The sequence below is a fragment of the Taudactylus pleione genome, unplaced genomic scaffold, assembly GCF_031769625.1.
Source record: "Taudactylus pleione unplaced genomic scaffold, aTauple2 ptg000189l, whole genome shotgun sequence".
NCBI lineage: Eukaryota > Metazoa > Chordata > Amphibia > Anura > Myobatrachidae > Taudactylus > Taudactylus pleione.
Genome location: NW_028284591.1, coordinates 12751522 through 12766125, shown reverse-complemented (window position 1 = coordinate 12766125; position 14604 = coordinate 12751522). Strand labels below are relative to the sequence as shown.

Below are 14604 nucleotides of genomic sequence, written 5' to 3'. Positions count from 1 at the left end.
AGAAATAAAGGTTTTGTGTCTAATACTCCTCATTGGTGGCACAGTGGGTGATTATTACTGTACATATAAGTAGAAAATACCCAAAGGCACTTACCATTGTTGGGAGAGGTAGCAAGAGGGAGTTTTATATACCTTTTTTGCTTTCTATTGCTACCAGTCATCTCCAGGGCCTTGTTCTGAATCCTTTGCTTGATTGGTGTTGTCTTTGGGTCTTGTTTCTTCCTGGTTGTAATGTTATGCAATACCTTCAGCTCTCCAGCATTCTTCTCTAGCCTTTGGGTGCCACTTCCTTCTTTGGGCTTGATTGAAGACATCCACTCTCTTCACATTGACTGTGTTCTAATTGACACTCCATCCATATCAGATTTAAATATGCCCGCCATGAGATCACGCAGCTGGTTATACAGCAAGCTTTAAACAGCAGGAGATGATATCTGATTTTCTTGCTTCACTGCCTACCTAACTCTGGCTGAAGATAGGGGAAAGATGGCTTTACCTACCGGAGCCCAAGCTGTGTCCTCAGCATAAGTCCACTGTTGTGGGCCCAATTAAACTTTTGGAAACAGTGTTGAAGTGGAACAAGGGCAGAGCTAGGGGCTCTATGGGAGCAGCATCCTTTACTTTAGCCAAAACCAGATATCTTCACCATTGGGTATGGAATCCCCCAATCATCAGCATCATATGCAGGGGTCCCTTTGATTGAACAGACAAGGTCGCAGCATTTTGTGGTGGAAAACTTTAGTACATTCAGAGCCATATTCAGCATTCACATTGTCAAGTAGGGTACAAAGGGGACATTACCTCTGGTTCACATATATTATTGCTTCCCATCTGTCACTGTGCTTGTTACCCAGGTGCTTCAATTAACGCCCTCTGTCCAACTTGGAGTGGTGTTTCAGTTGGAGCCAGACTAGTGTAGGGTTTCCTTGACATGATGAACAATTCTTGTTCTTCCAGGGTGGCCAAGGATAAGAATCTTTTTCTCTCTTTCTCTGGAAGTCCGAACATCAAAAAAGGAGGCTGTATACCCTGTGATAAGAATATCACAGTTGTTAAATGTCTACATCAAACCAAGTACTATCTCAGGTCACCTTTTCTTCTGATCTTCTTCAAGAGTTCTGAGCATCTACATATGTGTATATTTCATACTTTCACAGACTCCATTTCACAGACTCCATTAACCTGAGGATGATACGGAGTGGTGCCAAAAACCTGATGCAGTTCACAAGGTAACTTTCCTTAGAAGCGGACCCCTTAATTGGAATATGGGTCTATTCTGTTCAGACATACTTGTGGATGATCTGTCCCATGATGGCCTAAACAGCAAACTTCATACTTTAGTACTACAATGTAAAATTTGGTGAAATAAACCATCATGGCCAAATCATACTGGCATCACATTGCAGTGATTTGTGCCATTATAGATTGGGCATACGTATTTTAATCGGGATGTAGTTATGAGACCGGCGACCACAATGCCGCCATTCTCAATACCGACATCAGAATTCCAACAAGGGACTTAAGATAGGTGTTGAAATACTGATGCCTATCTTAATCCTGATACCGGAATGGCGAAGGACACCAGCCCGAATGAGGTAAGTCCGGCGTGCCTGTAGCGTTAGCTGTGGGGAGGGTGGGTTAGGGAGTGTAGCGGGGTTAGGTTTGGAAGAGGGGAGATTAGATTTAGGTACCCCTGGGGGGGGGTTAGGGTTAGGCACCCCCTGGGAGGGTTAGGTTTAGGGTGCGGTAAGGGGGAGTTAGGGTTAGGCACCACTAAGGGAGAGTTAGGGGGTAGAGGGGTAGGGATAGGGTACTTACCTGCCCTGTCGGTATCTTCTCCTTTCGAGCTGCTGGCATCGGGATACCCATTCCTTTTAAACTAGCTGCCTCTACACAGAATAGTTAAAGTTGGGTGCCTCTGTCCTATACACATCCAACACTATTGGGCAGAATTACTAAGACCTGGCAAGTAAGAAATTGGAGAATCAAAAACTACCAACCAACCAGCTCCTAATTGCCATTTTTCAAACACAGCCCTTAACATAACAGATAGGAACTGAGTGACTGGAAGTTTATCCCTTTCCAAATTGTCACTTTCCAGAGCTTAGTACATTTCCCCCTATATGAGCAAGGGAGAAATCATCTCAAAGGTTATTGCCAGGCTTGGGGAGTCTTCTTCCCTGCATATTGCTGTTGTTTGCAAAAATCTTAAGTTGGGCAACCATGAGTAAAATAACACATTGCCATATTTACATCTTATTGTGTGAGTTCAAAGAATTTGGAAGCTTTTAAACTTGAAATAGGATCCAGGCCTTGGTGGAGTCAATAAAATAAATTGGTGTCCCAGTTTATTCCACAGACACGCATTCAATAAAGTTTCAAAACGCCTGTAACCCAAACAATAAGATATAAACATGGCCACGTGTTACTGTGTGCTACTGACTGGTGAGTAAATGTGCTTTTATTATTATTATTATTATTATTTTTATGTACTCTAGTGCCATCACTATATGTCATTCACATCAGTCCCTGTCCCATTGGAGCTTACAATCTAAATTCCCTAACATACAGGCATACGCACACAAACATATATACACAAGGGTTCATTTTGAGAAAATAGATTTAACATACTAGTAAGTTTTAGGAGTGTGGAGATATCGGAGCATGAGCGGAAACATTGGGAGAACATACAAACTCCACACATATAAATCATGACAGGGTATTGAACATGACCTCAGTGCTGTGAGACAGTAACATATTGAGCCTAATTCAGACCCACTCGTGAGCGCTATGCACTCGCAAGCGGGTCGATGGTGGGGCACTGTGCACGTGCCTCGTGTCCCGCGCATGCGCGCAAGCCCTGTAGCGAGTGAGAAATTCACTCGCTCCGGGGCTCGCTACAAACGGGGCGGCTGTCAATGTTGATCGAAAGCTCGCCCCGTTTTGTAGGCGGGGAGGGGGGGGTGGCTGGACAAATTGAGGCCTTCCTGAAGGAATGCCTGCCATTTGGGGGCGGCCCTACTGACATCACTCTTGATATCAGTAGTGAGCTTCTTGCTCTATTAGAGCAGGAAGCTCACTGGGGCTTGCGGGAACGAGACCCTACCACACGGAACTCGTCGCAAGCCCGATGGTCGTGATGGTCACGACCATCGCGACCATCACCTGGCCACCCGCTAAAGCTGTGGGTGGTAACCTACAGCTTAGTGAGCAGCCTGGAGGCCGTACAAAAAAAAAAAAAGGCGGCCCTGATTCAGAGCGACAGGCTCTGAATCAGGGCCTTTGTCTGATCTAAAGTGCCCTCAATACATATTACCACTTTTCTCTGTAGACCTTAAGTTGCTGATCCATGATTAAAATAACACATGGTTTATGTCTTTACTGTGCTAATAGTCAGAATTTGGAAACTGTATTAGATGTTCAGTAAAGTTTGTTTGTCCATTTAATTAACTCCAGCGAGGTCTGATCCTATTGTATTTACTTATAACATACATAATATATGTCAGCTCTATGTACTTTTTTAGAGGATGTGTCACCATTCATGTGCGTTATTGACCAGAATTGAGGACAAGTGTTTATTAATTATTTTCAAGGGAATGTTCTAACTAATGATGTGCATTTTTCTAAGAAATAATTGATACAGATATTTGATTACTAAAATATATGATATTGAATTTTATATGCATGACGACATCTGTGTTTTACTATTATGTTCATATACAGTAGGTGACCTATTTGAGTGAGATTTTTGAAATATGGAATGACGTAAGAGATTTTTCCTTCTGATCTGAAAGTTTAAATCACTTGTTTTGCACATTTGTCCCCTCAAAAGAGGGACTTTTGCGCGACTTGCATAGCAGAGACTCAGGTATTTATTTTCTTCTTGTGTCAATCAGTCCTTTTCAAATGGTTAAACCAGTAGTTCCCAAACTGGGTGCTTTGGCACCCTGGGGTGCTTAGGACACTGGGTGCCACAGATTGGTGGTCCAGAAACAAATCAAATTATTTATGATCAGTGCGATAGGTAAAACCAGTGCTTTTGACTGCCAAACAAAAAATGTGTACAAACAGACGGACAACCCTGTCCACCACCACATAACTGACCCTTAGTATGACAGATAAGCACAATTGTAATATTTTTTTCTGAATTTCTGAATAAGAAATCTTTGGCCTAAGGGTACCATGACAAATATCCTGATCCTCTAGGGCACCGTGATTGAAGAAAGTTTGTGAACCACTGGACTAAACCATTCTCTGTGCAAGTTGCAATATAGTTGAGCATAGTAGAGCCAAAATAAGAACACCCCTGGTATATTTAAAAATGATAATTCCCTCAATTTTTCTTTTCTCAGACATAACTGAAAAGATTTTTTTTTAAACAAATCAAGCCTAAAAAAATATTTGCGGGAATGGTTTAATGAAAAAAAGAGCCAAAAATAATTTGGGCAAAATTCTCAACATCTTTAGCAACGTGGAAAAGCATACACAACACCAAAAATACTGACCATGCTTTTCTGAAACATATAAGGGAAATTAATCTTCACTTAAATGCATTATAGTTTTAAATAATACATATACAAAAACGAATTATATACACATTTTATCAGGTAAACCAAACTGTTTGTTTATACTTGTTGCTATTGAGACCCAAACAAATAACTTTTCTTGGCAGAATTCAATCCATGTATTATTGCATATCTTTCTGAAATCTACTATATTCTCACATAAAGACCAGATTTGATTCATATCCAAAATACTTTTAAATCCCCAGGTTTATTCAAGCAAATACAGATGTTAATAACAGGCAAAGACAACTTAATGGGCATATGAATTTAATTATATTCATACCAATTTAATGTTAATGTTTACAATTCATACAAAAATGTTATAGATTTTTCCTTAGACTGATTGTCTGGAAGTAAACTCCTTACATTTAATAATTTTCCTTGGACGGATGCCATTAGCTACAGTAATTGAAAACCTGTCATGCTTGTGTAGTATCTGTCTAGCTGGCTGTCCATAATTTAGTACACATAGACTAGGTGAGAACTAGCTTTTGAGGCAGGGTTGAATGGAAACTTTGAACGAAGAGCCAGATGTTATAGCAGGAATTATTTTTCAAGATGTAAAACATCTTAAAATAAATTTCTCAGATGAGCTACTTTTAAGGATATTTCCATAAAATGTTTTACTGAAAACCTTTATTGTTCCAAATAAAAAAATCCCATAAAGCTAAATTGTACAAAAATAAAATAAAATAATAAACTGCACCATTCGAAGAGTTTGTCAATTTGTAAATTATAATTTGACAAAATTGTGTGTTTGTTGCACAAGTTCATATATCTCTTAATTGACGGACAGTATTTCCACACAATAAAAGTTCACATTTGAACATTTTGCTTTGACACGTTGTTGACCTCAAAGATTGAACTTATTGCCAGTTATTTTAGTTATTGAGTCCATATTTCTTGTACATTCTACAACATGTACAGTAACACATTATTCGTTTACAGGGTTCTCCCTGGTTTTGCAACAGAAAACAATTTCTTCTTCTGGGAATATGCTGGCAGGGCTTTTGGGCAGCTGGAAGTGATCAGAAGTGTAATTATTTCCTGTGCTGATGTACATCTGGAAAATCAATCTTTGCTAGCATTTGAAACAGCGTTAAACATGCCTGTGAAGAGTGGAGAGCTGCTCTTAAATGGATCAAAGGGGGGAAAGTTATATATGCTGGCATGATAGATAGAAAACATTTAGAAAAAAATAAAATGAACACTCAAATTAAAATTGTAAACACATTTCTATGAGAACAATTTTAAGATTACATAATAATAATAATAATAATAATAATAATAATAATAATAATTAATATTATTATTATTATTAGTAGTAGTAGTAGTAGTAGTAGTAACAGTACTTTAGTAACATTTAGTAGCAGTAGTAGTAGTAGTACTTTAGTAACATTTAGATACAAAAATAATTAAAAGAATGCTTACATAATACATTTAAAAAATAAATTAAAAAGATTTAGCAGTGGTGTTATGATGTTTGTCAGACTGTTCAAAATAATTTTCTGATTGTGAGCATATTATCTGCCCTATATTATTAGCTGACAGTAACTTGCAATTGATTATACTGTACAGTACAATGGCATAAATAATGACATTAAATACATTAATAAATACACTAGATGTGTTAGTATAAATAAAAATAAATTGTTGAATTGTATTTATTTATTGTAAGATATTACTTTTATTACATTCCAATGCAGTAAAATAAAAAATAACACAGGAAACCTAACAAGTTGGAATGAATCCTGGGAAAACAGATTTCTGGATTTATTTTGATTTCTTTTGGAACAGAAATTAGTTAGGAAAGTCTTGTGAAAATAAGATTCAGTCTGTGAACATCATGCACTTTACTGAATAACCTTTGTGAGTTTAGTGAATATTTTGTGCAGTGTGTAGGTGTGAACTATAGTAAAACCTGATTTTTATTGAGGTTTAACTGCTTACATTTTACCTATATAGTAATATATCATTAGAAGGGTATTAAAACATTTTGTGAGTCATCATCATCATTCATTGTAGAGTACTGTATGTTGAGCATTTATTCGAGCTATATCTGAGGTAGGCATATACAGAATAAATCCTTGCCCTGTTACTTTGCTTGCAACACTGTATCTACAAAAAAAAAACACGGGTGAGATGTATCAAGCCTTGGAGAGATATACAGTGGAGAAGATGCCAAAAGCAACTAATCAGCTTCTAGCTGTCATTTCAAAGACTGTGCTAGACAAAAGTGGATTGGATACTTTGGGCAACTTCTCCATTTTGTCTCTCTCCAAGGCTTCATGTTCTTACCCATGGTCATTTAGGTTGCACCAAGTCTCATTATGTGATGTATGCTCCATGCTTCTTCTTGTCTACGCCATCTGTGTCAGCCCTGTCTGACTGCCCCTCCCCTTTAGATTGTAAGCTCTCATGAGCAGGGCCCTCTTCCCTCATGTGTTTCTCCTTCCCTTACTCATAAAATCATCTACTCCAAACTCCCCACAAGGGCACCTAACACTTGGCATCTGATGCCCTGCTGCTTTTTTTATGTGTTATGATCGCTATTGCAGCAATGTTTAAAAACGATGTCCCTGTCCTGCACTGTTTTGTACTGTAAGTCACTGTTTTTGGATTTGTTAATTTGTTTATTTACTTTGTGAGGTGCAGCAGAACTCTTGTGGCGCCATATAAATAAAGGATAATAATAATAATAACAATAATAATAATAATAATAATAATAATAATAATAATAATAATAATAAATAATAGAACAAGTGAAGGACTGAATGTCTTCATACATATAGTAGCATAGGTCATGTGTAAAGTTAGAAAAAACAATTCAGAGAATCAGAGTTCTGGAGTACTACAAGCTGAGCTGGGCTGGCACAGTACATAGTAAGAAATTGTGTTGAAGCTAAGCCTAAGGTACAGTACAGTACCTGTTGCTTAGGCACTAATGAAAAAGTTTAATCGCTTATATAAGAACCAATGGCATCTCAGGCAAGTCTATTCCACAGTGGTGATTTCCAAATCTTCAATCAATTAATCATTATTTACCTGAAGGAATTTTGTTTTAGGAACGTCCAGGGGGACCCTTGACAGTTTATTGCCTTTGCACACTGTAGCAATAGCTCCAACCAATGAGGTTTCCAACACTTAAAATAATGGATGAAAAGGACGTGTGCACAAAACGTGACAATCATTCTGGTAGGGTAGTGTCATTTCCTGGAGTATAAGGCAGGAAAAAACTAGGGCTGTGCGCTGACCCCCGTGTTTTGATTTTGGTTTTGGATCTGTTTCTCCTTCAAGGTTTTGGATCTGGATTTGGTTTTCGCAAAACCACCCTCTAGTGTTTTGGTTTTGGTTTTGGATTTATTTTATTTTTTTTAAATAGATAAAAAGTGTTAAAAACCAGCTAAAATCATTTAATTTATGCAATCCAAAACCCGAAATTCGGATTTAAAATCCGAATTCCGAACTGCAAAAAGATCAGAACTGCGAGCCGGATTTACCTGGATCTCCTCAGGAGATCAGAACTGCGACTCAGATTTATCCAGATTCATGAAATTATGACCAGATACCAGATGTGTCCTTATTTAACTGTCGATCTGTCTGAAAATTTGAGTGGCTTTGCATGACATGCTAACATCTTGTGACGGTTGCACAACTCTAAAAAAGGTGTCACAAGCTAGTACAATACAGTTCTATAGAAGTTTGTGGCACCTTATTATTGAGTTGTGATATCTTATGATTAGATGGTTTTTATTCCTTAGCATACCCATCAGAGCCATGGCCACATTAAGCACTTGCAAAAACCACTCAGAAATTGTCAGGTTTTTTAATGATTGAATTGGGTCAAGAACATCTATTTAAAACTTTTCCAACATGATTTGATAAAAAAATATATATGATTTTTTTGAAACATATAACATTAACATTGATTTTTATTATAAGGAGTGGTTAATTTACATTTCCCCAGTGGCTGCTCCTCACTTTAGTCACCGGGCGGGGGGTCCTGCTGTAATGACCTATCAGTAATGATTGGCAGCACAACAGACACTAGGGGAGGGCACATGTATGCACAGGGGCCGGTAAGTTCAATTGGGTCTAAATGGGTTTAGTAATACTAGACACAATCAGGCATGATTACTGCCAGCCCTGTTGAAATAAAAAATTGCTTAAATAGAACCTTTCCAGCAATGTGAATTTGACTAAAAGATCTCAACAAGCAGCACACTTTGATCAAAAGAAATTCCAGAGGAAATTAAAAGAATAATTGAAAGATATCAGTCTGGAAAGTTACAAAGCTATTTTTAATGCTCTGGGACTCTAGCAAACCACAGTGAGTGCTATTATCTCCAAATCTAGAACCGGTGGTGAATCTTCTCAGGAGTGGCCGGCATCAATGACTAATCCAGAAAGTCACAAAAGAACCCAGTCAAACAGCTAAGGAACCGCAGGCTTCACTCACCTCAATTGATGCCAGCATTCATGATTCCACCATAAGAAAGAGACCGGGCAAGAAATGGTATTGTTACAAGTCGCCAGCGCAGCTTGTTACTTACTCATGCTCTGGGTATCTTTCCTCCAGGTCACCAGTCACACTTTCGAAATCCTGCTCCTGGACAACGTACATGCCATACTGGGATGGCATCTCCAGTTGCTAGGAGATTGGAACGCCGATTGACACATGATACTGGATGATGTTTCCTCCTCACCTGTAGATTCCAATAATCACCTGCCTCGTATCCATTGGTTCAGCACCTTTCTTAAGCCTTTTGGTTCCCCGCCGGCTTGTTGGCTATAGCATGTCTGTATATGTCCTTCCGGTCCCTGACATTCGTGGTCCTGTTCTGCTGTGTTCTAGAAATCTAATCCTACACTCTCACTCCGTCATCTAGAGTTGTTCATTCCTTGCTGCCTGCAGTGTTCCTGGGTTCTGCTGTACCTGTGGCCTTGCCGCTCGTTGAAGTCATCTATTACTATTGCTCAGCCTGTTACCACCTTGGCTCTCAAAGCCACTTGCCGTCTGACTAGCCGCACCTCAAACTGTTACCATCTCGGCTCTCAAAGCTGCATCCTGGCAGTCTAGCCATACCTCGGTCCACAAGACAGCCCCTCAGCCTGTTACCACCTCGGCTCTCAAAGCCGCATCCTGACTGTGTAGCCGCACCTCGGCCCACAAGGCCGCACCACAGACTCTTAACCATCTTGGCTCTCAAATCCGCATCCCGGCTGTCTAGCTGCATCTAGGCCCACAAGGCCGCATTTCAGCCTGTTATCACCTCAGCTCTCAGAGCCACATTCCGGCTGTCTAAGCCGCACCTCGGCCCTCTAGGCTGCATCTCAATCTGTGCAACTACACAAGCTCTACCTTGTAGACTTCTTCGAGATTACCTCACCTTTCCTGTCCTCAATCAGTTGCATAACATTTAGTGGCCCTAGGTTAACCATTTAAGCCTCTACTATCTTGAGTTAAGTCCAGGAAGCCACCTAAGTACCGGTGAAAGAGTCCTTTTCTAAGGGAACAGCGGGTGGCTGTTAGTGGTGATGACCTCGTCTGAGTGGTTCTAGAGGTCTTACACAGTGAGTCCTAGGAGACCATAACAGGTATCCATGGGAGAGTTACAAGGTGAAAATCACTGCTAACCAAGAGAAACATAAACGGTTGTCTCACATTTGCCAAAAAAAACACATTGATAACTTCTTTTGTGCTAATGTTCTGTGGACTGATAAGTCAAAAATTAAATTGTTTTGGAAAACATGGATCTTGTTATATCTGGCATAAAGCTATCACAGTATTCCAGAATAAGAACATCATTCCAACAGTCACGCATGGTGGTGCTAGTGTGATGGTGTGGTGATGCTTTGTCGCTTCAGGACCTGGGCGATTTGCCGTAATTAATGGAATCATGAATTATGCTCTGTACCAGAAAAGTTTGAGGAAGAATGTCCAGTCATCAGTCTGCGATCTGAAGCTCATGCACAATTGGGTTATGCACCAAAACAATTATCCAAAGCCCAAGAGCAAGTACCTGAATTGCTCAAAAGAAACAAAATTAAGGTTCTGGAGCCAGCTAGTCAAAGTAATGACTGTGGCAGGACCTTAAATAGACAGTTCATGCTTGAAAACCCCTCAATGTTGCTGAATTAAAGAAATTCTGCAAATAAGAGTGAGCAACATTCCTCCACAGTGATGTGAAAGACTGATCTCCAGCTATTGGAAGTACTGTGGGCCTGATTCAGACCCGCTCGCGAGCGCTATGCGCTCGCAAGCAGGTCGCTGGTGGCCCAGTGCGCATGCGCAAGAGCCGGATAGCGACGGCCACTCCGTTGCTCCGGGTCTCGTACCAAAGGGGGCATGCTGTCGATGTTGAGTGACAGCACGCCCCCTTTGGTGGGTGGGCTGGGGGCATGGCTGCCCACATGGAGGCGTTCCCATGGGAACGCCTACCATCTGGGGTCGGCCCCACTGACATCACAAGTGATGTCAGTGGGAGTGCTTTAGGCTCTGTTAGAGCCGAAAGCACTCTTGGGCTTGCGGCAACGAGACCCTACCACAAGGGTCTCATCGCAAAACCAATGGTCACGATTGTCTTGGCCATCGCGACCATCTTCCTGGCCGCTCGCTATAGCTGTGGGTGGTCACCCACAGCTATGTGAGCGGCCAGGAGGCCGCTCTAAAAAAACAGAAGGCCGGCCCTGATTCAGAGCGAGCGCTCTATCAGAGTGTCCGGCTCTGAATCAGGCCCTGTATGTGGTTGCAGTTGTTGCTGCTAAAGGTGGCACAGCCAGTTATTATGTTTAGGGAGGGGATTCATTTTTCACATACTGTAAGTGATAACATTTTGTCCTTAAAGACTGGGGGCCTGATTCAGACCCGGACACTATTTGCGTCCGCTCGCTGGCTACAAGTGGCCGGCTATTTAAATCATGTGCTCGCACTGCGTCGCGAAAAGCCACCCACTAAGTAATAGCGAGCGGCCGCACTATGCGCTTGTACCTGTATAAAGATGCCCCTTTGCCACTCGCAACACACGTCATCTCCGGCAGTTGTAGGATTAATCGGGAACATCGAGAGCCATCGGAGCTGCTCGCAGCGCTTATGGTAGCCTTTTCCCACCACAACATTGCGAGCAGTTCAGGCTAAAATACAACCCAGTCACATGTGTAATGACACTACTTTGCTAATTATGTACACCCATTAAACGCCATTCTGACGGTCGGGCATGCCTGCGTTCGCACATCCACACCCCCGTTTTCAAGCACCTTCCCCTGTTACCACCCACAAACGGCACTATCTGTCACTCAAAATAGCTGCCCGACTGCGGCCGACGGGTGAGCACTTTCCCATCGAAATGACTGGTTCGCACATGCGCATTGCGACTCATATGGATGCGTAGATTGCGAAAAATCGCTGAATGTGAGTGAGCGCAGCATAGCGTCCGGGTCTGAATCAGACCTGCGGGCCTGGTTCAGCTTGGATCGCAGTTTTTTAAATGCAGGCAATCGGCCGCTAATATCAGCGGTGATATGTAAATGTTTTCATTCACAGTGTGATCGCAGCCTAACATAAGGACGCCCACTTTCCCTTACTCGCAGCCATATACTTTGGCAACCTAGGAAAACAATCGGTAACATCGAGTACCCATATGCACACTTGCACAAGCCCTGACCTACACTTGCACACTATGAGGCCACAGGCTGCACATGGCTTTTCAGTGGGTAATTTGAGCACGCCCCAGCAATATCGTGCGAACACACTGGCATTCCAGAGTTTCCCCGACCACCCCCCCATCACCACCCAGAAACGGTGCTTCCTGTCAATCACTCTGCGACGGGTCTGCATAGCTGCTGCGATCGTAGCCCCCATCGCAGCAGCAAGTTCGCGCTCGCGCACTGCGATGAATACGTATGCAAAAATCATCTGTGTGTGCGTTTTAGCAACTGTTATCCTTGCTAAATCAGGCCTTGTATTTTCTGTTTACTCTGGATGTTTGTGTCTTATATTCAATTTTGTTTGAAGATCTGAAAGAAATAAGTGTGGCAAGTTTGCAAAAGTAGAAAAAAATCAAAAACTTTCACGCCACTGTAAATTATAATTAATTGAGGATTTTAATCCAGGGGGTTTACTTGTGATTAAAAGCCACACATAAGGATTGGAGAATTCAGAATCTTTAACTACAGTAACTGGAAAAAAAATATTATGAGTTTATTCCTTTGAGCTAATGAAACTCATTAAGCTACAAAATAATGTGATCTCTGGATTTGATAGAAGCATTTGGCAAATCCAAAAGGATCAGTTGGGCAGTAATGAGATTGGGAAGTTTTGTCATTTACGGAAAAGTCTGACAGTATCCTTAGAGAAGAATGAAAATGAATATGGGCCTGATTCAGTGATGTACGCTAATTAGAGATGTGCAGTTCGGTTCTACAGAAATCCGAATCCACCCGAATATCAAGAATCCGGGTAAATCCGATTTGCGGTTCTAATCTCCTGAGGAGATCCGTGTAAATCCAGGTCGCGGTTCTGATCTTTTTGCAGTTCGGAATTATGATTTTAAATCCGAATTTCGGGTTTTGGATTACATAAATTACATGATTTTAGCTGTTTTTAAAACTTTTTATCTATTTTTTATTTCAAAACTCCAGATCCAATACCAAAAACCAAAACACTTGAGGGTGGTTAGCAAAACCAAATCTGGATTCAAAACCTTGAAGGAAATACAGATCCAAAACCAAAACATGGGGGTCAGCGCACATCCCTAACACTAATGGATTCGCAATTGTGAGCCCGTGCGCAGCCTCTGTGCGAAAATATGCTAATGTATGCAGCCACCTGGAAATGATAGAAACGCCCACCAGCGGCTTCGCAGATCCAAGCAAGTGCGTACAAACCAGAGATGTGCGCCGACCCCCGTGTTTTGGTTTTGGAGTCGGATTCATCTTCGTGTTTTGGTTTTGCAAAACCTTCTGTTTTTGTTTTTTTTATTAAATAGAAAAAACAGCTAAAATTATGTCATATTGACCTGTTAGCATGCGATCCAAAACCCGAGTTTGTGATTTAAATCCGAGTTCCATTCTGCAGGAAGATCAGAGCCAGGGCTCGGTTCCACTAGTTACCCAAAATGATTCTGAACTCGGTTTGACTGTGAACCCCTAAATTTGGTTGTTGTTGGTTCTCTGAGAAACGGACCTGCACGTCTCTAGTACAAACAGATAGCTGTAGAGGCAGATCGTTCCGTAATCGACCATATTGACCATATTAGTAATCTTATGGTCACACAGAATGACCACGGAAACTGAGACCTTAGCAGACCTAAGACCTGATCGCACATACACACCCCGGAAACTTTCACAATACGCCCGCAATTTTAGTCGCCACTCCGTGTTACCTCCCACAAAATGTCCTCTGTCTGTCAATCATTTGTATATAAATCCTCACTTGAACCGTCACATTTTATTGCAATTTATTCGCCGCTCACAGGCATTATGGCTAAGACGCATGCGCAGGTGACCGATAATTGCTCAACTGCATAAATATATCGGCACTGCGCTCACATCTGAATTAGGCCCCATGTTTGGTATTAAAGTGAACAAAATGGGTGATTTAAGAACAATTAGAAACTTTGTAATCCCAGGAAATCCCTTTTCTTTAATCACACTACAGAATACTTGTCTACTCTCCTGGGAGTTGCTGAAGGCTCCCGATTTTTTGGGTAACCCCCCTGCACCCACGGAAGTGTAGGCAGGGGATTTAGTTTAGAAGCAATGGTCTAAATGCAGATCGCCGGCTTCCAGACTTTCTAATCCCGGCATGGTACTAATGACAGGATGGAAGACTGACGCCCGGCATACCGAACGAAGGCAAGGCGGGCACCGGGCGCGGGCAGCCGTGGGGGGGAGGGTTATATTTAGGGCTCCCAGGGGGCCTTGGGGTTAGGCACCCCCCTGGGAGGGTTAGGTTTAGGCTAGGGGAAGGGGAGGTTAGGGTTAGGCACCCCCGGGGGACTTAGGTTTAGGCAGCGGGGAAGGGGGGGTTAGTTTTAGG

The 14604-nt window shown here is 41.7% G+C and overlaps 1 long non-coding RNA gene across 1 annotated transcript in view; it reads left to right on the top strand.

Moving 5' to 3' along the window:
• Window positions 1-14604, top strand: part of LOC148519556 (uncharacterized) — a 79566-nt gene that overhangs the window by 40216 nt on the left and 24746 nt on the right. The gene's annotated exons all lie outside the window — the stretch shown is intronic.